The sequence below is a fragment of the Eublepharis macularius genome, chromosome 11 (assembly GCF_028583425.1).
Source record: "Eublepharis macularius isolate TG4126 chromosome 11, MPM_Emac_v1.0, whole genome shotgun sequence".
Taxonomy (NCBI): Eukaryota; Metazoa; Chordata; class Lepidosauria; order Squamata; family Eublepharidae; genus Eublepharis; species Eublepharis macularius.
Window position 1 is genome coordinate 49,587,316 of NC_072800.1, and position 26,548 is coordinate 49,613,863.

The following is a 26,548-nucleotide window of genomic DNA, read 5'->3' on the forward strand; positions in this document are numbered from 1 at the left end:
TTAAAAGACACCTTGAAAAAGCCAAACTGGATTACAAAAAGTACGCAGACCGCCATCGTGTGGCCGAATGGGAATTACAACCAGGGGACCATGTGTACATTTCCACAAAGAACCTAAAGCTGGCTCAGACGAGCCGCAAACTCGCTCTGAAATTCCTAGGACCTTTTCCTGTGCGCAAGGTAATAAATAAAGTGACTGTTGCTGTAACATTGCCCAAGAACCTTCGCCATGTGCATGATACGTTCCATGTCAGCCTTTTGAAGAAAGCTCCCACCGACAACAAATGGCATATCAAAGCTCCACCCATTCCAACTTTAATAGACGACCAAATACACTATGAGGTGCAACAAATCTTAGACTCTAAAATCAAGAGAAATCAGCTTTTTTACCTCATTAGGTGGAAGGACTTTGATTCTGGTTACGATGAATGGGTGAACTCTGCACATGTTCATGCTCCTAGATTAACCAAAGCTTTTCATACTCGCTACCCATATAAACCAGGGGGGGATTTGTTTTAAGGGGGGCAGAAATGTCAGGTCCAGTATATATCTTAACTATACTGACTCCATTTTCTAATGCTTTTAGTCTCTAAGTGTTTTCTCCTCAGGTGCACCAGTTCCCAGGCAGCATTCCCACCAGAGGAGACTGTTTTGTCTAACACCGTTCCACCAGGCATTGGCCTTGAAGGAGAGCAGCTTCCCAGGACTGAAAGATGTTGTTTTGAGAACTGTGGGGGGAGGCTGTTCCAGATGGGTATTGTTACTCTGTATCCTATGCTTGCTCTTCATTGGTAACAATGATCATGTACCATCCTGAGTCTCCTATTCAGGACAGTGGACTATAATGGACCTTTTCTGCAATAAAACTTCCTTTGCTAGACATTGGACTTATTCTTGCTTCTAAAGGGAATCTTGCAGAGAGTACCTTATCTAGCCACAGTCTGACAGGTGGGGTGGGGTGGAGGAAAAAAGGCACCCTCACCCAAAGACCTTCCCAGCAAGGACAAGTGAGGAAAATAAGAAAGAGGCTTTTCAATCCCTTTTGAAGCAGCAGCAAGTCCAGCCCAAAGCTCCCAACTCCACTCTCTCTTACTCCAAGTCTCAGCAACAGATCCTCCCTCTCTCTCTGTCTACTGGAACTAAAAGCACGAGGCAGAGAGAGGTGCTTTATATAACAAACGCTCTCATAGAGCAGAACAGGAGGTCTGTAGGACAGACCTGCCTAACAGGGTTTGGAGGGATAAGATTGGTGTTCCCATGGCTATAGAAGGCTTATCTCCTCAGTTGCCTAGGGAATTAACCCCCCTGCTCCTTGCTGTATAGGGCAGAATGGAAGCTCTCCAGTTGGCAAGGAGAGCTGTCTATCAAGGTTAGGTGGGCTAAGATTGGGGTTTCCAATGGCAACAAAAGGTCTGCAGACATTCTGGGCTTATGTTGCCTAGGGAATCAATGGATTGGCACCAGCCTGTCTGGCATCATGAATTGTTCACGAATCAAGTGAAACACGTTTTTGCGAGACACAAATTGGCTCAATTCGTCACGAAATTTGATTCGTATTTCAATTTGTGCCCATGTCTGTTCCAGAGGTTAACTGGGGCATCGATAGGAGCATCAATCATATCAACAAGAAAATCTTTTAGAGCCATCAAGAAGCAATTTTGGGTCCATCTGATTCTGGGCACAGATCATTTTATAGATCCTCCATTCCTGCAGTGTCTTGGTATCCCTGTATGCCTAAACTTGAGCAAACAATGATCTGTCCATGACAAAGGAAACATCGTCAGTTCTTCCACCCTCACCCTTCCCCAAAGTTGGAAGGGGCAAAGCAAGCTGGCAGTGGGGAATGAGAAATCCTGAACTAGTAGCAATTGGGATTATGTGTAGGGTTGCTAGTCCCTCACTGGGAGCAAGGGATCCCATCACTGCTGGTTTGAACCAGAAGTGACATCATTGGAAGCTCCATAGAACGCATGCATGTGAAGAGAACTAGCACCCCTCCCCCTCGTTTCAAGGTAGGGGGTCTGGCAACCCCCCCCCATGTGTGTGTGTGAAGCTGAGTTGGAGTCGAGGGGATGGGGAAAATTATATTTCCCCTTCCCCTATGAGTACTCCTACTTTCCTCCTAAAGAATATTTCAGCATTGTAATATGTTACTGGTGTAGCATTTTAAGGTTTATGTTGTCAAAAGACACTGAGAGGCCCAGTAATATGAACAAAATTCTATTTTTCTTGCTGAATTCTTCCATCAAAGCAAACCCATAAACAAAACCTGGAGTAAAGCCAGACCAGAATGGATCTGAAACATTTGTGGGTTCCCAAAATGCCCTGAGTTATGAAACCACAACATGCTCCACTGCCTCCCCCATACAGGGAAGGGAAGAGGTTGGGTGATACTTATCCTTTCCATGTGCTTCAAATATAACCTCCCTGGAAGATGCTATGTAATAAGTGTTCTTGGAAAGAAGCTGAAGAAGAGAAAAAACATAAACGTGACTTTCAATAGCCCTGAACAGTCTGGGATCCACCCCACTGCCAATTGTCACATAAAATGTACATTTTGCTCAATGGTTTCTCTTCTTATAAAAATGTTGAAAGGAATCGTTCAAGCAGCAGGGCCCCAGGTGGATAGTCCTTGGTTAAGAAAAATCTTCATGCCCACAAGTTAAACCTGAGAAACCCATTTCCCGTTTCCTTTCACAGCTCTTGAGTTGCTGACATCAGCTGATCTAGAAAAAGAACAGAAACTGTACTGTATACATTGCAAACAAAATGTTTAAAATCTCCCCGATTCGCCATCTAATTTCATTATAGAGTAACAGAAACAATATTGAATGCCTCCTATTTATGGGCTGGCACATGTTTCAAATACAGCCCATCCACCATAATGGACAGTGAACATATATTAGATTTTGTCAGTAACAATTCTGCAGTGAAGTAAGTATGATAGATTCAATCACACATTACCTGGACTTCCTTGTGACTGTATGAAGCTTTCATCAGCTCACAACAGGGTCTATGATCATGTGAAATGAGTGATTATGCAGACTGATGTTCTACACAAAATTGTTCTACACAAGATGGCCACAGTTTCCACTACAACAATAATGATACCATCCTTTATATGACATAGCCCTTCCCAGTGGAAGTCAAGCTGCACCAGAATAAGATAGTTGGGTTGAAGGCCTGTTAAATATACTGTTTGCATATTCAGCCTATAGTTGCATCTATACAATGGTCTGCTCTGAATTATATAGACTTATTACACATAACATTTTCCCAGGGGACATCCCTGGGTTGGCTCAAGAGATGTGTTCTGGGATTCTATTCTTCCCAGGTATGCATGGACCTGATTCGGATTGGGAATATGGTACGCGTAGACCTCCCTCCATCCCGATGCCATTTTCCCAACCTTGGTCCCAATCTTTAGTGGGAACCATGCATGTAGGAAATGAGAACACACAAGTCATGTATGGTTGCATAGCTACTGATGCTTCATTGGGCTGTCCATCACAGAATGCCTCCCAGAGTGACCCTGGTAAACACCTAATACAATTGCTTGTCCTTCATGGCTGTACAGCCATTGAAGCTCCGTGTGCTGCACACACTATTACGAAACTAGCCTGTATATTCACATTACATTCTTGTAGTATCTTTCTTATCTATAATGTATTTGCATTTGATTGAACCAACCAAATACCTGGAATGCATTAGGATAATAGCAACAGGAAGATAGAATCAGAAATATGCCTAATTTCCTATTTTCTGTTTTATAACTCTGTGATTGTATCACTGACTGCACTTTGTGCAGTATTTTTGGACAGCAAATTCTGTGGAGGAAATAAAGGGTCCAGTATTTCCATAATTCATTGTAGTTCACAAAATGAATGGAGGTAGGGGGGAGAGAATCTGTCCCTTTCAAAAAGCTGTAAGATTGCTAATGATAGCCTACATCATCTGACAATTCTTAGACTGATAAGATACTGCAAAACATCTACGGAGAAAGCAAAGGGGCGTCTCTCTGCCCAAGCTCTGCCTGTACAGCTTCCCTGTGTTTTGGAGAATAATTTTGTGCCTGCTTTCTGACAGCTCATTAAACAAAGGCCTCTCGGTGCCTATATTGCCCATCTTCCAGCTGAGATTGTAACATATTTATGGTGGTTGCAGATTGCTGGCTGTTTGCGTTTCTAGCTTGCAGAGTCCTGTCTGCCAAATGCTTTATCAGTCTTGCAAAAAAGGTGACAGTTTCTGTTTCTCCACACACACACACACACCACACACCCTCCCCTCTACATTTGTCTCAGTAGCAATGGTCTTGCTTTTGACCCTCTGAGGCAAGAAGCAATATGATTAGAAGCACTTCCTGCAAGCCATAGATAAATGCAATCGCACTGAGAAAGACAGCCTGCAAGTGCTCTAGGGAGGAGGCTGATGGCGGAGAAGATGATAGCTCCCATTCAGGAAAAGCGCTGGCAGTTAGTTAGCGAGACAGCTGGTTACATGGAGACCTTGTGGGATTTTGGCTTTAGGCAAAACAAACAAGGCTTCGGGAGTGTGGAGAAGCTCTCTGGCACAGTGTACAAGGGTGATCAGAACTTCTAATTACTTGCCTCTTTTCTGTCATTAAACCATCATAATTACACATTTGGATGAGTAAAAGTTGAGGGAATTGAGAAGCATAGATTGTTTTCAAAGGCTGGTGCCAAAATCCCACCCCCCATTTCTGAAAGAGAGAAGAGACACCTCCCCCCCCCCTTCTAGCACTTGCCTGCCATCCCAGCGTCAGTACAGAAAGAAAGCAGAAACAGATTCCTATTTATTCAGGGCCTGCCTCCACAATTTCAGACCTGGCCAATCCAAACAGCCCACCAGCCATGCATTGTGGCTTGCCAGGAACTCGTTGACCTCCCCACCCCTTCCCTGGTTTTGCTATCCTAGGTAGGCAACAAAAAAAATGGAGATTTATCAAACCCCCAGTAGGTTACCATACATGGTCTGATGGGCTGCGTTCAGAGTGGTGGGTCACCAGTTGCCCTTTTCATTTTGACAAAATCAAAAAGAGCTGTTATTTTTCTTCTGCTTCTTGCCAAGCCTGTCTGCTGACTTCAAGTTAAAGAAAACCTACTGACAGATTTGTCCAGCTGCCAACTCTTAACTGGTGCCAAAGAGCTTTCAGGAGACTGTTCAAGGTATTTTGATCCTAACTGTGTGCATTTCAGAAAAGAAAGTATCCCAGAACTAACAGTCATGGGTGAGAGATACAGAGAGACAAATATTTCATTGGAGCAGGAAGCGCCCTGGCTCTAACAGCAAGTAAACAGCTAGCTATTATGAGAGCCAAGAATGTTAATTCAGCTCTCTCCCCCTTGCCCCATTTGGGAGCTACTCAATGGAGGTTGAAAGATAGTGACTGTTCAGTGCAATAAAACAAACCCACAGACGAGGCAAACTTGTATTAAAACCTTCCAACTCCATGTCCACTGCTAAAGAATTCAGCTGTAGATGTGGAAAAATGCAAAGCAGAAACTTACAGTCCATTTAAAAACCTGTCTTTCAAAGAAGAAGACTTTTTTCATTGTGGAAAAAGATGTAAAGATTGTCACTTAGCTTTGTGCTGTTGCATTGGCTCTTGAGATAAAGAACAAGACCTTTCCCCAGGTCAAGAAACTGCCTATATGTTTAAAAAAAGATAGTATTTGCAATCAACCAGCTACCAGTGATATCTTATTACATGAGACTTCCAGAGTCTGTCAATATTGCTGTATCAAGTTTATGAATGCAACGACTTTTGGGGTGGGGGAGTCTTAATGAACTCCACCAGGGTCTTGGTCTCTTGTCTGTACTTTACCTCCTCTGCTATTAATGAAGCTGGACACCTCCTTAGAAACTGATGCAAACCATGCTAGTTTGCCAGCATCTGACAGGGTTGATGGATTGTACTACAGCTTGAATAGGTTGTCCGCACAGCTATTTGTCAGCACTGCCTGTGAGGAGTTCTGTGATAACATACTGTTCTAAATTCATCGTCATGTCTACAAAGGAATAAAAAATGGCTCATTTGAGTCAATAGAGGTCTCAGAGTAAACAACAACAGCAAAAAAAAAAAAAGCTGTTATATTGTAGCCTGACCAAAAAATAAAACAATATTGTACTGCTGGACTATGTGCTGGCAGTTCTCACACCTGCAAGCCTTTGAAAATATGCTGCCAGTGTTAGATTGTCCTTTTGCTATATTCATTATTTCTTTGTGTTATTTATTGTATAGATGCACACTTATATGCTCCAAAGTACGTATTAGTTATCATTCTTCATAGCATATAATTTTTTTCTTCCCAACTAGCACAGAAAGAAAGCTTCTCTCTGGATTTTATTTGTTTCATTTCTGCCCTGCATTTTAAGCCAGAAGATCCCTGAGGCAGCTGACACTGATAACATACAATTAACTCGAGAGATGTTTCCATGCCATCCCATACAACAATGCTCTAGGGTGGCATCCCACTCAACTCCCAGTTTTCATTAGGCCCTTCTGGCTGTTCTCAACCCCTTTTTTAACTTTGATAGTTATTGCCCCACTTTTCTTCTCCAACAGGGACTCAATGTGGTTTAAATCATTCTCGTCTCTTTCATTTTCTCCTCACAACAACCCTGTGTCGTAGGATAGGCTGACAGAGAGTGACTGGCTTAACTAGCATGCTCCCATGGCAGAGTGTGGATTCAAACCTGGGTCTTCCAGATCATAGTCCAAGACTCTAACCACCAGACTACATAGGCTTAGAGATGGGCACAAACTGAAATGCTAACCAAAGTTCATAACGAACCGGGCCAGTTCGTGGTTCACAAACCAGTGGTTCATCAGAGCCTATTTCTGACAAACCGCCATAAACTTTAGGCTGGTTCATTTGGTTCATTTTTTGGTTTGTCACTGCAGACAGCCTGGCGCCAATCTATCAGTTTCCCAAGCAATGGGGGATGGACTTCCTGCAGACCTTCTGCTGACCTGGAAGTGGCCTTCTGCTGGCCCGGAAGTGACCTGCTAACCCAAAAGTGATGATTTGCTGACCTGGATGTGACGTTTTCATGAACCAAACGAACTGGTTTGCGAACTGGGGCAGGTTTCTGAAAGTTCATCGTTTGTCGTTCGTGAAATGCAGCGAACCACGAACCACACCGTTCATTTTTTCCCCAGTTCATGCCCATTTCTACACAGGCTTTCCAACCTTGTGCCCTGATTACTAGCAGTCTGACAGTCTACTCTCAAGCTCTGTGGTTCTTCTTCCCTTTCCCTGCATGGTTGTTGGTGTTTTGCCTGTTCCAGGGCAGAGGTGGACAAGCCTGTTGGAGCAGCTTAGTCTCAGCTGAAGTGTTGATCAATGGCAATTGATGGTTAATTGCCAACTTGCTAGACTGACAAGGCCGTCCTAAACAGAGTTGGAGTGTAATTCTGGTTGGACTTATTCCTTAATGGGTATACTGTGCCCCAAAAATTTCTGTTACCAAGCATAATCTAGATCATGAAACATGAACCTTTACAAAATGTCTCATATAATAGAAGGTGAAAATGGCATCCCATTGGACTGAACTGTGCCAACCAAAATACAAACCATATTAATTCAAATAAACACCATGGTTAATTACCACCAAGTAATCTTCTTACTATATATGTGAAATTCTGTGTGTAAGTGTTGTAAAGTAATGGGAAAGCAGTTTTCTACCTATTTTGTTTCCTTCAGGAAACTTCATGTTCCCCCCCGCTAGATTCTTTCTGAAATTATTTTTTCTTAAGAGGCATCTTTGTAACTTCATAAGGCTGACTCAGAAGTGGAAAATGGATCCATGTGGCCCTTGGATTTCACTAGCTGCAGCTCAGAGTCCCACCTGTGATTGAATCTCTGTGTGAAGAAAGAGTGGGTGTGATCCGGTTCGCTCCACTTGAAATTCCTCTGTAAAGAGGAGAAGGAAGACGCAGACTGGATGCTGTCCCTTCTACCCAAGAGGTGACTGGCACTCTCAAAGCCCTAACCATCTGCTCAGCAGTGCATGCATACAACAAACCCAGCATGGAACATTATATGTTCAGCCAAATTCCTGGACTCCCCTTTGTGCTGCTACTCCCCCTCCCTTTCTGGCTGGGACCGAATCTAAAAGGGTGATCCACTTGATGAAGCCCATTCCATTCCTGGACCATGTCATCTTGGGCATCATTTAGATACACTTGAACTCAATGAGAAGTAACTGTGTGCTGGGGTTTAATACTGCTGGTTTACAGAATCATCTTTAAGAATTCCCTTGACCAATACTGTCATAGTTAAAATAGTGGAAGTTTGACTAGTTGTAGTCACTAATAATGTAATCCATCCAGAGAGAACACAGTTCTCCTGGCTCCACAAAAAGAAACCAGAATAAAAAGCATGTGTTGAAAAAGGAGAAGCAAGAATAAATGGATAAAGAGGAACGGCAGAACCTAGAAGCAGCAGGAAAACATTCAGTTTCTTTCACAGTCACTTCATAATGATAGCTTATTACGTTTTCAGAATTCTAACTACTTTTCTACATCTGAGTGTGCAGAGGGCTCTGAAAGGTATGAGAGTTTTAAATCCAATTGCAAAGGGACATTTCAAATCACATTAACTGAAATTCCAAGTGGCTGCATTCATTATCAGTAAAATGTAACAGAATTCATTATCAGTGGAAGCTCTTTGCCTGAAGGCAAACCAAGGATACATACAATATTAACGATGTCTGAGACAAGCCTCTGAAAATACTGGTGTGCAGCAGTAACGAACTTTACTTGCCAAGACTGTAAATTACTTCCGCACGTGGCTGCAATGATTGGCTCCACAATGTCTTTTCTTGGGCAACTTGTATGCGTCCCAAGAACATGACACTAACAGTGCAGTCGTTGGCAGAGTTAATCCAGTCTAATCCCACTGACTTCCATGAACTTAGACTAGAGTAACCCTTGCGTAGGATCACACAACAAATCTCTGTGTTTAATGTGTGACTGGATGCTTATCTTTAAAAAGTAAAGGTAAAGGTAATCCCCTGTACAAGCACCGAGTCATTATTGACCCATGGGGGGATGTTGCATCACAACATTTTCTTGGCAGACCTTTATTATGGGGTGGTTTGCCATTGCCTTCCTCAGTCATTTACTCTTTACCTCCAGGAAACTGGGAACTCATTTTGCTGACCTCAGAAGGATGGAAGGCTGAGTCAACGTTGAGCTGGCTACTTGAACTTGGCTTCCGTCAGGATCGAACTCAGATTGTGAGCAGAGCTTGGGCTGCAGTGCTGCATCTTACCACTCTGCACCGTGGGGCTCCTACTTATCTTTAAAAAGGGAGGCATAAATCATCTCCCATGAGTAACAATGCATAGACGCAGAAGGAGAGTGTTCACCCCCTCCTTTCTACCCTGTATGCTTCAACTAACAGAGAAGCACCATAGGGAGAGGGCTATTTACTTTACTTTCTGGTTCTACACAGCGCCGGATCTAGGGTTGCCTGCACCTGGGGCAACTCTAGGCCGACCACCTCATGCGCGTGCACAGCGCGCGCGCGCTCCCCATGCTGCATGATGACGTCACTTCGGTGACGTCATCACGCAGGGCGGAACAGCGGAGGCAGATTGCGGGGCTGGGAAGCCACCTGTGCCATTCGCCTCCCCGCAGGCGAATGGCACGGGTGGCCTCACAGCCCCGCACACTGCCTTTCACCTGCCCTGCAGGACAGGGGGCGGCCAGCTTGCCGCGCACCCCCTTCACTGCAGGGTAGCCAAAAGGCAGCATGGCCACCCATGCCATTCACCTGCCCCGCAGGACAGGGGGTGGCCACCCGCCCCCTGTCTTGTGGGGCAGGCAAATGACGCGGGTGGCCCCGCAGCCCCGCGCACTGCCTTTCGCCTGCCCTGCAGGATGAGGCAGCCGGCTTGCGGTGCACCCCCTGCCCTGCAGGGCAGGCAAAAGGCAGAACAGGCAAAAGGCAGCACGGGGGGCTGTGAGGCGCAGGGGGCTGCTGCCTGCACCCTCTGGCAGCTGGCAGCTGCTCCCAGCGCCCCCTCCCTGGTGGCGCCAGGGGAAGACTACCCCCCCTGCCCCCCTCAATCCAGCCCTGGTTCCACATATCTCTGCTGGTTAAAGGGTGTGGGTAGAAAGGAAGGGGTCAAGAGGTACCTTCTGCCTCTCTGTGCATATTGAAGATGATTTGTGGCCCCCCTCTATTTTAAAGTTAAACTTCAGTCACACGTTAAATTCAAGGTGGGTTGGGGTTTCACCCACCAAATTTAAGTTTGTGTAATATATAAAGAGGCCCCCAGTTTATCTTTCTGTCCTGCTCTGTAGCCAACACACAGGCTTCAGTAACAGGTGTCTTCATTGCTTCCAGACCTTAGTAGAGAATGCTATAACCACAGAGAGACTACAACCGAAACATCAAATACAAGACCCATCTCTTATTATTTCAAAAAGAAGACAGAAAATAAATTTCATATATATTAATATTAATGTTCAACTGGGAAAATACGAAAAATATGGAAAACGGAATTGAACATTATTCAAACTACAGATGTTGAGTTTTGAGAAACTTGCATTTCACAGTGTTTGCCCATGGATTCCCTTGTGCTCTCAAACAGTCCCTTTACTCCAAAGGCTCTTTTGCTGCCCCCACCTCTCTGTTGTTTTGGATGCTGTCTTCTTTGTGCCAATCATTCAGCTATTTTAACTTGTCCCAAACATGTCCCTGGCAACCTCTGACTGCAGAAGAACCAGATTAAAGCAGGTGGGGGATACCAAAGAAACCCACAACACACATGTGACAGTTTTTGTTGAAGTGTGAAATGTTGTATTAAGACTCCATGAACAAATCCTGAATGGCTGACCTTTTGCCATCTCCCCCTCCCCTTTGATGATCTCAAATCCTTTGACACACTGAAAGGATAAGTTTGAACAGCTTGTTTGCTGACTACCATGTCAAAGTCTTTGTAGCTCATCCTGCCTGAACTTTCTGGCAGTCTTTTGGGGCTGGCCCAAGGCAAGAATTCTCATGCCCTGCCAAAATTACAGCATTAGCGCATCAGCAATAACGTGTCCTCCTGAAAGTTAAACTGCTGAAAATAACATACAAAAAGAAGTAGAAAATAATAATTATAAATTGAGATATTTAAAGAGAGCCTGGGCTCTGTATTGCCTTAGACAGGCATGAGCCCTGATGTGTGAACACTCTGATTACATATGAATGAGGAAAAGGAATTCTGTGCATGCTTAAGAGTATTCCTCTATTATTACTTCAAATATTCAACCAACCAAGATCTGGAAGCAGGTTTGAGGTTTAAGCATTGATGAGCTCTGTCTCAAATTAGCAGATCATCAACACTTAAAGTTTGAATCTAGGGGAAAGGACAGTCTGGAGTTTGTTTTGACCCCTAGCCCCAGCACTTGCATGATTATTGTCTGGAGTCTGGGGCCCAGCCCCCAGACTTGCCAGAAGAAGGGGATGGGAGGCAGCTGGGGGACAGCTACCCAGAAACATCAATGGACACCCAGGACCAGACCAGGCTGACAACAGAAGGAGAAAGAGAGACGCCCCAGTCTCAGGAGGGCAGAGCAGCACCCAAGCCCCAGGTGGAAGCCAGCTAGCCCCATCCTCTGGTGGAAAGCCCAAGGGACAGGCCAGGAGAGTGAGGACCACCAGGGAGGGAACAGCCCCAAGGGAGAAGGCTCAGAAAACAAGGGCAGTCAGCCAGCAAGCCAGCCAGCAACCTTACGGGCAGGGGAGGAAAGGCAGCAGCAAAGACAGCTCAGGACCATGCTCCAGCCTCCAGGCAAGCTAGAGGGGATTAGCCAGGACCAGGAAAAGCTGGGAGCAAAGCAATCCCAGCTGTGGCAACCTGAGGCACTCAGCAGGGAAAGCTTGGCAGCCAGCCAGGAAAGCACAGCTGTGGCTAATCAGGGCAGCCAGCAGAGAAAACCCAGATGTGGCTGCCTGAGACATCGAAGGCTATGGCTAGAGTGCAGGGGTGTGTGTGGCTGGCAAGTGGAGCTGAGAATAGGAGAAAGGATATAAGGAGAATCCATCCACAGGACATGGTGAGTTGTGTAGGAGGATGGTAGAGTTTGTGAGGACGAGAGGACGGAAGATGAAGGAGAGGAAGGGACAGGAGTCTGGGGGCTGCAGAAGGTGAGAAGGAAGGGAAGGCAGCCAGGACTCTGTCAAGTGGAGCAGGCCTGCGAGGGGAATGAGAGGGAGCGAGGGTGATGTAGACCCCCCCCCATCCACAGAGCGGGAACCTGCATATTCCCTGACGACATCCCTGTATGAAGGTCAGGTGGGCCGGCACCTCACAGGGCGACACCCAAGACAGAACCTGACAATTATCACATTAAAAGTTTATTTAATTCTAAAAAAATAAATATTTTCCCTTCTCTTTTCCAGCCTAAGATTCACTGGAAGGACAGCTTCATGAGAAACACAATGGTCAGCTAGTCAGCACTGTGTGTGAGTTGGCTTCAAGAGGAAGAGTGTGTTATGATTGACACAAGTGTTGAGCAATCAGTGCTGTAGAAATTCAGCTTCCCTTCAAAGTGGGGAAGGGAGGCAATGTTTCATCAAGCTTGTTCTTGCAACCACAGTCAGGACACCTCCAGTCTACAGCAGGATCGCCACTCCATTCTATGTAATCCTCCAAATTAGCCTTCCAGAATTGTGAGATAACTCACATTCTCCATATGATCTGTTCAATCCCTTCAAAACAAATCTAGCAAATTGTGGGCGGCAGCAGCGGGGGGCAGGAACTCTCTCTACATCCCAGCTAGGAAAAAAAATACTTAAAAAAAAACCCCTGCTTGCCTTTCCCTCCCAGTAAAAAAGAATCCAGGAGCTATCTTATCTAAAGTTTACCTGTTTATCAAATACCTCAGGGGAGCAACACATATGTGGTTACTCAATTTTCACAACCACCTCATGATGAGACATAGTCTTCAACATCATAGGAGATATTTGAAACCCAGATTTCTCAAGTCCAAGATCAATACTTTAACCACCGTGCTACACCAACTCTTGAGAAGATGCCATCTCTTGTCAAAAAGAGTAAAGCAAATTCTTTCCACAAAGCCAGGGGGCAACAGAAGCCATTAATGAAAAATCAGTGATTATTAGCTTTCCAAAGTTGCATGAAGGTACAAGTTTGTCTTAAGAAATTGTACTTAGGATGCTTTTTAAAGGGAAGATTCCAAGTATTGAACATACGATTACTAAAAGCCTTTAACAGAGGCTTAATTAGATGTTATTTACCAGGGCCGTCGTCACACGGGCATCTCTTCTGTTAAATTTACAGCATATAGCATCCTACCTGTTATTGGCACAGTAACGTTTCTTTGGGTCACCTAACGGCTCTTCGCGCCACCAGCTGTCCACACCGAAGCACTCTGTTCTGTTCTCTCTAACCGCGCAGAAGCAGCTCCCCCCCCCTTTTTTATTATTCTGGCGTTTAATTCCGCTATAACGGAATAACAGCATATAAACATTCCGTTAGAGCAAAACATTACGACCCTTTTGTTTTTCCAACTTTGAAATTATATAAATAGCCCTTTACCCGCAGAAAACTCCCTGTCTGACGTGATCCCCATCACTGAAGACTCTCCCATGGCGATTGAGTCATTTTTACTTCAGCAGAAAGTTTGCATTGTGTTATGGCGTTATGGCGTTATAAGGACATAATAAAATTAAAAAAAGGGGAGTTGCAGGAAGAAATGGATTCTGGGATTGAAGGGAGGGCATAGGACGTTGCGAGGCGAAATACATCGATGTGAGGCATTCACACTGAGGCACAAAATATCGCAACTATCAAGCAAAAAACAGCAATGAGGAAATCGCATCAGTGTTGGAATAAGGTGGGTGTTTGCCGGGAAATAGCGCCATTTTAGCGCTAAAAAAAAGCCCGTGTGACGACGGCCCAGGTAATGTTACTTAGCTTGATGCCATGCAAAGCTTTAGTTGACTTTTCCTCCTCATATTGTTGACAATTCTACTCTGTGTGTTAAACCCTCTCACATATCGATGGGACCATGTCACAAAGATGTTCATCATTCCCAAGAAACCTGACATTGCCCTCCACCCCCACCCCACCATATTAAAAACAGGATTCTAGTTCTCAGCAAAGATTCAGTTGGTAATTCAGTTTGGGTTGGCGGGTCTGCTATTTTGGGTTAGTTTTGTTGTCCCCTGTTTGCAGAAAAAAAATATTTTGGGGCCTTCAGGGAATTGTCTGTTTTTCAAAATACTGACTTTCAAAATTGACTTTTAAATCTTAAAATCTGTACTTTCTTACCACCATGGGGCTGAGAATTATATTCTTTTATTTATCAAATTATATTCTTTTATTTCAAATTATTCACCTAGTGTTTTACCTGTGAAGCAGTAAGGAGGTCAGAAGCAGGGATTCGGGCAACCAGGTGTAAATGTCTTAGGGTGCAATCATAAAGAGACTTTCTGAAGAGTAAACCCCACTGAATAAAATGGGACTTTCGAATGGCCCTTCTCATGATTGCTCCCTAATACTCTTTCACCACTTATGAGTCATAGTCTATGGTTGGCTATGAAGAGTTGTAGAGCCATAATAACATGGAACTCTAGATGTACAAATTAATACTGGAAACACTGCTGGTGCTTCCGCTGAGGCGGAGCTGGCCCTTGCCTCAGGCGCTGAACTCTGAAGGAGGCGCCGTGCTGGCCCCACAACGATCAGTCGATCAGCGTTCCCTGCAGTGTACACGCTCCTGTGTGCTCACGCAGGAATTCTCCTGTCTTGGTGCAAGGCATTTCTTCTGGAGTGCAGAAGGGCAGCCCTGTCTTCCTGCTCATCCAGCGCCCGAGGAGCTTCAAGTTCAGCCCCATCAGCGGGGATATTTCTCTCTCTGCCTTTTTTTCCTCCTCTCTCTCTCTCTCTCTCTCTCTCTCTCTCAATTTAAGCCTTGGGCGAAGCTTCCGTGAGCAAGAGAGACTCTAGCTGGCTGGGGAGTAGCGAGCTCCCATCTGATCTTTTGTCCCCCTTGTTCCCTCTTTTCTTTCTTGCTCCCCCTTCCCCCGCCATGTACTAAAAGGAATGACAGGAGGATTGCCCATTGGAAATACTTGCCTGGGCCATTGAAATGCATCACACAACACAAAAAAAGTTGCAAAGAAAATATGGAATGGATTTTCCATAAAGGTCTCTGGGACCAGATGGAATACTCTGAGAGTGGAATGACAGCCCCCAGAGTGCAATGACGGTCCCTAGGAATACAACCTGTGCTCAGGGACTGGAATGACAGGTTGAAGAGTGGAACGACTGCTCCAGGGAATAGGGCAGAGCTCTGGGACTAGAATGACACCCCCTGTCATTCCACACCCACTGCCATTCCAGTCCCAGACCACTGATCCTTTCCCCAGGGACTGTCATTCCACTCTGGGGCCTGTGTTGATAGATCAAGATGGGTAGCCATGTTTGTCTGTAGTAGTAGAAAAAAGCAAGAGTCTAGTAGCACCTATAAGACTAACAAAATTTGTGGTAGGGTATGAGCTTTCATGAGCCATAGCTCAATTCTTCACTACTGGATTCTTGCCCTTTTTTGGTGTTGTAATGCATTTCAATGGAGCTCATGCAAGTAAATTGGAATTCCTGGCTCCCATTTTCTCCAATGGGCCTTCAAGCCTCTCCCATTTTTTCCAATGGGCAATCCTGTCATTCCTTTTAGTGCATCCCTTTCCCCCTCCCCAGCTGGCATCAATTCTACTTCTCACCTTTCCTCAGGCTTTTGAAGGGGGGCTGCTTTTGGTGGAAAGAGTGGCTGGTTGTGTGTGTACCACCACAGAGGAAGGAGAAAGTAAGGTGAGACACATACAATTCCCTTTCAGTCCCTGTGCGACAGGTAGGAGGAAATCACTGTTGTTGGGTTTAAAGCCAGTTTGGTGTAGCGGTTAAGAGCGCGGGACTCTAATCTGGAGAACCGGGTTTGATTCTTTACTCCTCTACTTGAAGCCAGCTGGGTGACCTTGGGTCAGTCACAGCTTCTAGCTCTCTTAGCCCCACCCACCTCACAGGGTGTTTTGTTGTGGGGATAATAACAGCATACTTTGTAAACCACTCTGAGTGGGTGTTAAGTCATCCTGAAGGGCGGTATATAAATCGAATGTTGTTGTTGTTATTATTAAAGTTGTTGTTTTAAATTCTATTACTTTCTTTCCCCCTTGTCCCTTCTGTTCTCCCTTCCCCTTGATATTCTCCGATCTCAATGCTGCTCCCCTTCACTCCAGCAGAGCAGCACCCCACACTGCGCTCCCCTCTTTATCAACTTCCTTCTCTCATTCCCTAGTTTACATATATCACCCCACCTTCCCCCTCTCCTCCAATAGTTTATTTCAGTATTTATACACCACATGCTTAGCTGTCAGCTGCAGTTCACTTCAAACCCAGGGGGGGGGGGGAGAAGGATGAGCATGGAGGGTAGTTCCCAAAAGGGATCTCTGACAAAGGTGATAAATATTTTAAGGCTTGGAGAGGGTCAGAGAGAAAGAGAAGGCTTCATCTCAGTCTCCCCTTTCCAAACATCTCTCTCCTCCAAGCAGGCCCTGTAAGACAAGCCCTCCTTCTACTGCCAAGAGTCTCTGGGTTCAGAGACAGGTGGGAAGAAAGAGAGAGGGAAACTTTTTTACACACACTGACAAAAGGAGCTGTGCTCAAAACTTCAATGCAGGTTGCTGTTTCTGCTCACAAAATAGATTTTTGGCTCACAATAAGAAAAACAAAGATTGTTGTTATTCTCACACTTATTTAAAAAATTAAAATTTAAAATTTAAATTAAGAAATAAAAATTAAATTAAAAATGTAAAAAGTTTCAAGTTTTGTGCTTTTCATTTTTCCTACATTTCTTCTGTTTTTTAAAATTGGTTAGCGGGGGAGGGGGGTGGCACAAGTAGGTATCTTGTCTCAGGCACCAGAAACCCTGGCATCGGCCCTGACTGGAGAAACCAACTTATGCACTTTGAAAAGCTCTAGGTCCAGGACAAGGACAGCTATGGATCTCCAGGAAATCAACTCAGACAGAAGCCTCAGAGGAGCTTTTTAAGAAAGAGGTCATCTGGGCTGGAAGGGGGTTAGTGATGGTAACGAGGAGAAAGCAAGCAGAAACTTACTCATGTAGCTAAAGAGCAATAGCAAAGAGACTACAGGAATGCTGAACAAGCAAATGCACAATCATCTTTTTATATCTTACAAGCAGGTTATCTGCAAGGAGCATCTTCATTTTCATGTTGCCTGTTACCCTTACCCTCCTAGAGGGGAGAGGCCCTGGCACTCACCTTTTTTGACATCTCCCCACACACAAAGCACATGTGTGCTCCTGGGGTGGTATAATGATGTCATTTCTGGGAAGTGATGTCATCGCACAGGGGCTAGGAGCACTCCTGCACTTCACAGCAGACCGATGGGAAGTGTGGGAGCATTCTTGGGGTGGCGCAACAACATCACTCCCAGGAGTGATATTGTCACACTGCCCTGGGAGTGTGCCCAGGAGGTCTCTTCCCCTGCTTCCACTGAGGGGAGGGTGGAAGCAGGGGATCCTCCACCCTCACCAGGAGACCTGGGATTCCTATCCCCACTCCACTATTTCTTCTTTCCCTTCCTGAAAACCCTTATAGTTTCCCCCCTTTTTCTACTTCCCTCTCTCCTTCCCATGCACCAGCCAGCCTACCATTATCAACACTTCTGTCTTCTGCTTTTCCACCTTTACCTCACCCAGCAACCTCTACCTGAGAAAGACTCAGTTTTACAGTGGTGGCCACTGGGCCAGACCCAGTTGTACAGTTAAGGACTCACAAGGACTTGTGGAGCAAACCTCATTTACCCTGTATTCCCTTCTCCACACTATTTCCTCTTTTCTGCCTCCTGGTAGATGTTTTCTCAACTTTCCTGGCTCCCTTCCTTCCTTCCTTCCCTCCACTAGTCTACCTTTTATCTGCCCCTTGTCTTTAGCTTTATTTATTCTTTACTACATTTATACCTTGTTTTTTTCCACAGTCAAGAACCAAAACAGCTTACATCATCCCCCTTTCCTCAATTTTATCCTGTGAGGTAAGTTGGACTTAGAATATGTAACTGGTCCAAGGTCACCTGATGAGCTTCCATGGCAGAGTGATGATTCAAAATTGGATCTCCAAGGTCCAAGAATGAAATTCTAACCATTACATAATACTGGCTGATTCCGCACACGTTGGATAATGCACTTTCAATGCACTTTAGCAATCGTTTGGAAGTGGATTTTTTGTTTCACACATGAAAAATTCAGTTCCAAATGATCTCTAAAGAGGATTGGAAGTGCATTATCCAATGTGTGCAGAATCAGCCATTGTTTGCAACTGGATTTTCCTGTTTCACACAGGAAAATCCAGTTGCAAACTATCACTAATGTGCATCGAAAGTGCATTATCCAATGTGTGTGGAAGCAGCCACTGACTTTTATGGGATGACTACTGTTGAACAGTAGCAAGCAGTCAGCCCTGCGTGAGTCATGCGTTGCATGGTAGCAAGTCTCTCAGTGGTTGCTGCTGGGCCTGGCTCTAATGAGTCCTCCCTTAAAGGCTAAAACAGTCCTGGAAAGGGCCCTGCCCCTTCCCTGTGCTTTTTATTCACTGAAGCCAAGGGTTGAAGGATGACAGTACTGTTGAGGCTGCCTAGTAATGGCCATTGAGATCATTCATTCCTTAAAGGTACAGGTACTGCTTCTATTATTTGGGGTTTCCAGGTTTGTAGAAAGATCTGTCTTTTCTGTCCATGGCTTCAGTCTCTAGATTTAAGTATATGCAGATTTGGCTATATTGAGAATTAGATATATTGATTTTTGCAAAACTTATAATCTCGCTCCCTCTTGTTCATAAAATAAATTTTTTAATCCATCTTCGCATCCATTTTTAATTCTACAAATGGGTTTTTACTACCTGTTCTTTAATTTAAAAAACAAAAAACAAATCTGTTTTGTAAGCATACCTTTAAACCCTTGAAAACAGTTTTCCTTCATCAAATCTCTTTCTTTACCCTTTCCTGTCATTCTTATCCATTAAAATTTCTTGTTAGGAAAATGTAAAGTGGGTAAATGGGGAGTTCTTCAAATGTTTTTCCTATGTGCCTCACAGCCCCTAGCGATCAGATTAATTGTTCCTATGATGAAAGCAGCAGTCTTAAGTTTTTTTTCTTTTTGCTTAGATAAACATCTTTAATCACTTTCATGTTGAAATAAAAGGAGCTTGGGAACGTGAAACTCTAGCCCACTTTGATTCCTGAAAATAGAACTTAGGGACATGTTGCAAATACGTGAATAAATCATCTCACTCACGTCAGAAGGCGTGATCCCTACATGCCTTCCTGGATGCTTTAAAGTAAATGGTTCCTGCAACAGCAGCGTAATGTATTTTGCACATGTGAGCAGCTCTTTGGCAGCTGAGAGTAGAGCAGTACGCAGCTTTGGTTCTACTCTGATGCCAAAACAGGCTATTTTGATTATACAGCTATCTATCAAGAGTCAGGAGAAATAGAAACATGCCAAACAACAGACACAAATTGTGCCTTGTTTTCCTTAGTATAGAAGGTCCAGGAGCCCCACTGTGAGGAAGTTAATAGTTGATTGTGTGAAATGCTTATTGGGTTAATCACACCTATTGGTGCCAAAGGAGGTCTTCACCAGCAGGTGCTATGGATAATATATTATCTGAAATAAACTCTCTCAGAAAGAAAAAACCCCACATCTTTATGATAATCACACTATCCAACCCTGTAGCTAATTAGTAGTCATAGCAAGGGAAGTGTTGCTGTTCTATGGCTCGTTTCCCCTGCCTGGCTGTGAGTGATACTATTAATACTGCAAGCGAGTGTTCCACTCTGCCTTCCAGGCTTGCATGCCCAACAAACAGCAGCCACTTGGGTTGCTCAGTTGCTCTCTTCTCCTGGCATCAGGATTACATTTATGTTTACAGTGCAAACTACACATTTGGTCTTGGCATTTAGCATACACCACACTTATTTGTTAAACTTTATTGTACTTTGTAAAATAGAAAAATCCACGTTTTGAAGCTTGGTAGGCAAATAAAACATTAAAAAATGCCTCTGTACTATATGCTATACTTGTATTGTTATTCTACACTTTCTACTCTTCTTCTTCTTAAGCTCAGAATGAGGACTGTGATGAGAGGTTCCATACGCATAAATGGTTCCAGAAATGTAGACTAGAACCTTGAAGAAAACAAGCTCCCCAGAACTAGGTTTTCATCATTTTTTTCCAGTATTTAACAGTCTTGGCTGAGTTTGTTTTTCAGAAAAAAATGGTATCTAAATAATATTAATCCTACTGTTGGATTAATATACAAACAAAACAAATATACAATACAAACCAAAAAAAGCCACAAAAAGCCCAATCCACTGTTTGTGAGAAAGCTGTTCGCGAGGCCCCATTCCCAGCGAACGTGTGTTCGTTCCAAGCCCTCTTCGTGGCATTTGTCAGCTGTTTGTAAAGCCAGACAGTCTGGCGCCCCTGGCAACATAGGCATGGACTGTCTGAACTGTATCTGAACTCCTTCTGGCTTTCCTTCTGGCTTGTAACCCCTCAAAGTAGCTTCCAGCAAACAGTCCAGTTTTTGCCACTGTGAAGAGAACATGACATGAAAGGGGGAGACCCATGGATCATGCCTTTCTTGGGGTGCAATCTCTCTGAAACTTGGGGGTCTTTAGAGGATAGTGAGGACTGTTTCCCCTGCAAATTTGGTGAGTATTGGACATTGGGAAGGTCAGTTTGTAACTCCTCAATTAGCTTCCAGCGCAGTCCAGTTTTTGCTACTGTGATGAGAAAATGACATGAAAGGAGGAGACCCATGGACTCTCCTTTCCACGGCTCAAGTTCAGCTAAGTCCCAAGGGGGCTGTTCTGGCTCCCATGAACCTCCAACTACGAACATGTTCATGAACATGTCATGTCCGTCGATGTTTGTGAATCCCTGTTCATGGATGGCAACGAACAATGGACATCATGTTCGGGTTTTTTTCCTGTTCATGCCCATCTCTACTACAGAGTCACCATAACCATGGGCACGGCCATGATGTAAGTCCAGGGTGGCTGCAAAAGGAAGACGTGGTGGTCAGAAGAGGGGACAAAATGCTGGCCCCTAGTCAAAGGCCCAGCAGAACAGCTCCATCTTGCAGGCCCTGCAGAACTGTAAAAGGTCCCACAGGGCCTGGATCTCCATTGGGAGAGCATTCCACCCGGCCCTAGTTGAAGCTAGCTGAATATGTCTCGGGCCAAGGACCACTAGAAGCTGTTTAATATATTAATATATTAAATATATTAACATTGTTAAATGTAAGCTTTACCAAACTATTACTAAAATGCACAGTCATTAATTAATTTACAAAGAGATACAAAATTAAAGTGAGAATAGAAACCAAGCTACTTGGCAAAAGGGACTTCTATCAATATTTGAAATTTTTAGTTTGAATAATCTTTAAACATATCAGTCCTTCTTAACTGTTATACTTTTGTAACTCTCCTTTAACCAACTAAACAGAGATTTTATCAATTGTTACAAATCCTATAAGTATATAAAACATTATTTATGCTTAGATTTCCACTATTTTGCCAACAACATCCTAGCTACAACCATCATATAGAATAAAGTCACTCTTTTAAAAGAATGTAGGAGACACCATTTTAGGATTTAAAGGCAAATTAACCACTTATCTTATGCTGCTTTTCTGCCAATATGCTCAAAGTGGTTTAACATTCAAAATAATCACTTACAGTGTGAAATGTCTGACATGGGAGGGGAGGGAGGGGAAGTCTGTTTATGTAAGACTTACATGGAGACCAGAAAGAACGGCAATTGTAAAAGATTGTTCTCAAAGGGGAGAAGCCAGAGGGGTGTTGGTCTCAGATATGCTAATGGGAGGGGGCTCACTGCTTCACCTTTCTCTCTCCTTCCCATGCTGCCAGATGTAATGGCTGTTATGGGAAACAGTTTTGTGAGGGTGAAACCAAATAAGGATCACAGCCAAGTGAAATGGCTGCTGCAGAAGACAGTTCTGGGATGGGAGGAGGAGATTATTGGCAGTCTCAGTTATGCTGATAGGTTGTTAGATTTCTGTGTCATCTTTCCACTCAAATAGAGTCCTCAAGGTGGAGAATTTCAAAACATTAAAACAGCATTTAACATAAGATATATATAAAATAAATAATTCAATCAAAACATATAAACACATAAACACACATAATAACACAACCAAAGTGGAGAGCCAATAACAGTTATTTGGGATACACCAAACAAAACAACTGGCAGAAGACAACAAGGGGAGACAGGCAAATCTCCCTGGAGAGGGAGTTTCAAAGTTTTGGTGCCACAACTCAGAAGGCCCTCCCATCTAGTCCAAAGCAGTACAAAAATCTGGGAAATCTCGGTTCAGATTCCCACTTTGTCATGAAATTTGCTGGTGACCTTCAGCCAATCATACTTTGTCAACTTATCTTGTTTCACTGGATGCAGGTGAGGACAAAATGATTAAATTAGTATGCTTCTCTGAGTTCTTTGGAAGAAGGCTGGGTTAAAAATATGACAGTTGGGTTTATTAGTTCAGTTGTTCAGTTGCTAGACAAGGGGGAGGAACTCATGTTGGATAGCTGTCACATATCATTTCAGGATAGTCAAACACTGCAAGACACAGGCAGGGGCAGCGCAAGGGTTTTTGGTGCTCATGGCCGGCCGGCTGGCCGGGTGCCCCCCCCCCGTGTGTGCAAGTGTGATGTCATCATGGGAGCCCGTGCACCACTGCCGGCCCGATCGCTGCGGCGGGCAGCTCTGATGCTGTGCGGGTGGCCTCCAAGCTCTCCCACTCAGTTGCCTGTGCTGCCGCAGATGCCTGCCCATGGCGGCAGTGCCCGGCCAGGGGCATGTGCTGGCGGTGGCAGCAGCGCGGGGCGGGAGTGATAGGAGGCTGCAGCTCTGTGGCACGCGTTCCCACACCACCCACCCACCCGCGCCTCCTCCGGCGCTTCCTCCGGCATCCCGCACCTGAGGCCACCGCCTACCTGGCCTCAATGGGCGCGCCGGCCCTGGACACAGGTGGAAACTACCCATACCATCCTCTTCATATGACAGGTCTAGCTAGATCTGAAGAAAAATTGTTCCCAATTTAACTTTTGCTATATAGAAGAGTCTGAAATGGTACATCTATTTAATGAAGATTTCGCAGAACTAGAGCATCAGATCCAGGATCTGGAACACTCAGGTTCAAATCCCCACTCTGCCATGGAAGCTTGCTGAATAACCTTGGGATATTCACATACTCTCAGCCTAAACAGGGTTGCTGCGATGATAAAATGAAGTGGAGAATGTTGCAAGCTACTTAGGTCCCCACTGAGAAAAAAAGCGGAGCATAAATTGGCATTGCCTCAGGAACAGTGACAGGAAGGAAAGTATATTGATATTGCTATAGGTCGTTTGCTAAGCTGATCATTTGTTTAATGCTAGAAAAGTCCACCTGATATTTCTGCAGGGGCTAGTCAAGGTTTTAACAGAAGTACATTTGTCTTCCTTGATAGCTAGAAAATTCTCTCTAGTTTTTCTAACTGAATACTTAACAGAAATTTGGGGAAGGAGAAGAAAAAGACTGCTGCAAGTAGTTTTGAACTGGTGGAAAAATCAGACTGAAAAGCAAGAGGGTGAGTGTATGTTTTGGAGCTGTAAATTGTCACAAAGTCTAGCACTTTAGTGTCCATGGACTCAGTCTAAGAATCTTACGCAAGGTTAGCACTCGTGTTGTCTGCCACAGGAATACCTATTTGCTTCCACTATGCTCTGTTTGAACATTTGAAAATTAACACCATAAAAATACCCTCCATATTCAATACTCTCATATACAAAGGAAACAAAACTTTAAAGCACACGGCTCCAGAAATGTGTTGTATTTACAGATGTTTTATTATCTCCACACTCCACAAACAGTTGAATTTTCTTAGATACACTGAAACCCAAGGCCGTTTACACACGTCTCGGCATAGCGCTAAACTTACGGTACGAGGGCTTCTTCATGGCGCGATTTCTGACATCATTGCATCATGATTTCTGTTTTCGTGGTGCAATGATGTCAGAAATCACACCATATAGATGCCCTTGTACCATAAGTTTAGCGCTATGTCAAGATGTGTGTAATCTGCTGGGGCACAGGATAGTCCAGCAACCACTATTGTACTGGTCCAAACACTAAAATGAAATTCATCACATAGTCTGCACTGGAATCTACGACCTCCATATGCATCAGGCTCATAATAACCAATGATAAAAAGGTTCAAATTCAGCAGCAGAACACTAATGTTTAGAAACTCATCCCCATAATTTCTACTAGTTCTAATATAACAGAATCTGGAGAAGTCTAATCCAGATTTTACTTGCAGCTAATTTTTTTTCTTAGCATAATTTGAACCTGGAATGATAGAACTGAAAGTCTTGGGTAGCCTTACACAACACAGCTCCTTGTGCTAAACTTTGTACAACTATAACTGACTTTGCCTTGTACAAGTTTTCTGCATTTACTTGTGACTGTGCAAATCTCATAAGCAGTTGCCTTGTGTGCTTAAAGTCCCAGGTTCAATCCCCAGCATCTCTCTGATGTGGAGGGACAGCGGCTCAGTGGAAGAGCACCGACTTTACACATGAAGAGTCCCAGTTAAAATCCCATCACCATCAATTAAAAAGATTAGATAGTAGGTAATATGAAAGACCCTGAGACTCTAGGGGGCTGCTGTCAGTCAGAGCAGATAATACTGACCTTGATAGACCATAGTTGGACTTGGTATATGGCAGTTTCATGTGTGTTTGAAGGAACTCAGCTAGTGGGACTATACAAACAGTCAGTTCTGGGCTAGATGGATCAATGGTCTGATTCTCCTTGCAGGGTTCATTCCCTGATTTGCATGGCTCTGCCCCTCTCTAACTGCAATATTTTGAAATCAAATATTGACAATCCTATTTGTGCATAAATTGTGTATGACATCAACCGGAGTGTCTTGCTGTTAAATTCCTCTTGTGTATCGGAAAAGGAGGGATTCAGTCAACTAAGGAACTTTATCTATACTGGAATTTTGTTTTCTCTTTTAGCCTTTTCAAAATTACTTAAAATCTCTTTTTAATGGATGTTACTTATCACATTCTGCTGGTAATGCTACCATTCTTTCTCTTTTAGTGGGCAATAATCCAGCTCCCTCATTGATATAAACTACCCCATCTTCAACCTCATAGTTTATCCACTTTAGAACCAGGTTATTGTCTCATAAAATTGTTGCGATGGTGCAGTTAATGCTGGCTATTATTTTAGAGGCCAAAATCATAATCTTCATCATAAAGATTTATGTCTTTTTTTACTTGCTTAAAGTTTTCAGACTGTGGGCCATATGCTGCCATTGATTTTTCCTCCCTGCAAAAGATCCAGGGTACTTTTTTATATTATTATTGCAATTGGTTTCTTTCCCCCTTGCGATTTAGTGCTGCAGCATCAAAATGATGCAATCGTATTCCTAACACAAATTTATTAACATTGTACCATAGAATTGATGCCATAAAACACTATCATTCTCAGTCCAAAGGGTAAGTGTGGTGTGGATCTGACAGAACGGTGCATCATTTTGGGAAGCCACCATTTTTCTTAATATCAGCCTGTGAAAACAAAGTTATCTGTGAGTGATGCTGCTATTACTGTACTGATTGTGAATCCAAACATTGCACTGTTTCCCCACCCTGAAATAGCTGGAGACTATGGTAGCATCCACATTCAGATAATACAAATCAGACATTGCAGTCCCAAACATCAAAGAGAAATCAACATGTACAGATAAAAGACAAGATAAAAGTCCAGATGGAAAGTCAAGGAAAGAACAGAAGGAACACCAATGCTATTTAGATCATTGGATAAATATGCAACCAACTAGGCAGAGTTTAGATCACTGGATAACTATGAAGCCAGGTAGTTTCTTGGATACTTTCCCATTTTTAGCATTATTGTGTGTGTGTTTAAAGGCTAAGTGGCATTGCTAAAGCACAAAGTTATGGCTATGAATCTCCCTCTATATAGCATGCTGCCCTGTCCACTGAATGCCTAACATAAATCTATGCATCTAATCTGAACATGGTCCTGTAGCATGGGGATTTGGTTTTGTATTTTATCTTAAAACCTGTATTTCATATAATTTTGCATTTTATATAACTTTGTATTGTCTAAAAAGCCCATGAGCTGTTCACACATGTTTGTTAAAAAATGGAATAAAATGAAGGTTAACTATGGCAGATCAAAAAATCTGCACAATGGAGCTAGGTACAGAAAGGAAACTTATTTCTACAAATCTGGAGGGAAACCCAGATTTTCAGAAAAGAACATAAAATAAAATCTTAAAATACTAAGTTTGTATGAGATTACCTTATAAAATCTCAGCAGCAATTTTAGTTTGTCTAGTCAACTACAGACAATATTACGAGTGTTATAGATGGTTCGCTAAGT